Genomic DNA, 530 nt, shown 5'->3' with positions numbered 1-530 from the left:
GTGTGTGTGTGTGTGTGTGTGTGTGTGTGTGTGTATGCGTGTGTGGAAGAGAGTAGACCAGATGGTCACAGGCTTCTTCATAGCCATCTTCAGATTTTTCCTTCTCAACTGAGACTGTGTTCTGTTTGCTCGTGTGCCTCGTATTGTTTTCTCCTCATGGCCTGGCTGATCTACACCTCTCTGGAGCTCATCATCGCCATGGCATGCTGCCTGGGGAACGTGCTGGTGGTTTGGGCCATGTGTTTGAGGCAGACCTTCCGTCAGCCTACCTTCTGTTTCGTGGCGTCTCTGGCCGTGGCTGATTTCCTGGTGGGGGAGGTGGCAGTGCCCCTGGCTGTGCTGGTGGACGGGTGGGTGGAGATCCCGTTCCAGGCCTGTCTGGCAGTCAGCTGTGTGGTGCTGGTGCTGACCCAAGCGTCTGTGCTGTCCCTCCTGGCTATTGCTGTGGATCGATACCTGCGGGTCTCAATACCTCTCAGATAAGATCTTATGGCAATATTATGTTATTACAGGATAATTACAAGATTATT

The 530-nt window shown here is 52.8% G+C and overlaps 1 pseudogene; it reads left to right on the top strand.

The window, feature by feature from the left end:
• The first annotated feature begins 21 nt into the window (after positions 1-21).
• LOC107581183 (adenosine receptor A1 pseudogene) lies at positions 22-483 on the top strand (annotated as a pseudogene).
• The last annotated feature ends 47 nt before the right edge of the window (positions 484-530 follow it).

The sequence above is a fragment of the Sinocyclocheilus grahami genome, unplaced genomic scaffold (genome assembly GCF_001515645.1).
Source record: "Sinocyclocheilus grahami isolate Dianchi unplaced genomic scaffold, SAMN03320097.WGS_v1.1 scaffold96582.1, whole genome shotgun sequence".
NCBI classification, from domain to species: Eukaryota; Metazoa; Chordata; class Actinopteri; order Cypriniformes; family Cyprinidae; genus Sinocyclocheilus; species Sinocyclocheilus grahami.
Note: the sequence above shows the minus strand (reverse complement) of the source record. Positions and strands in the feature narration are given on the sequence as shown.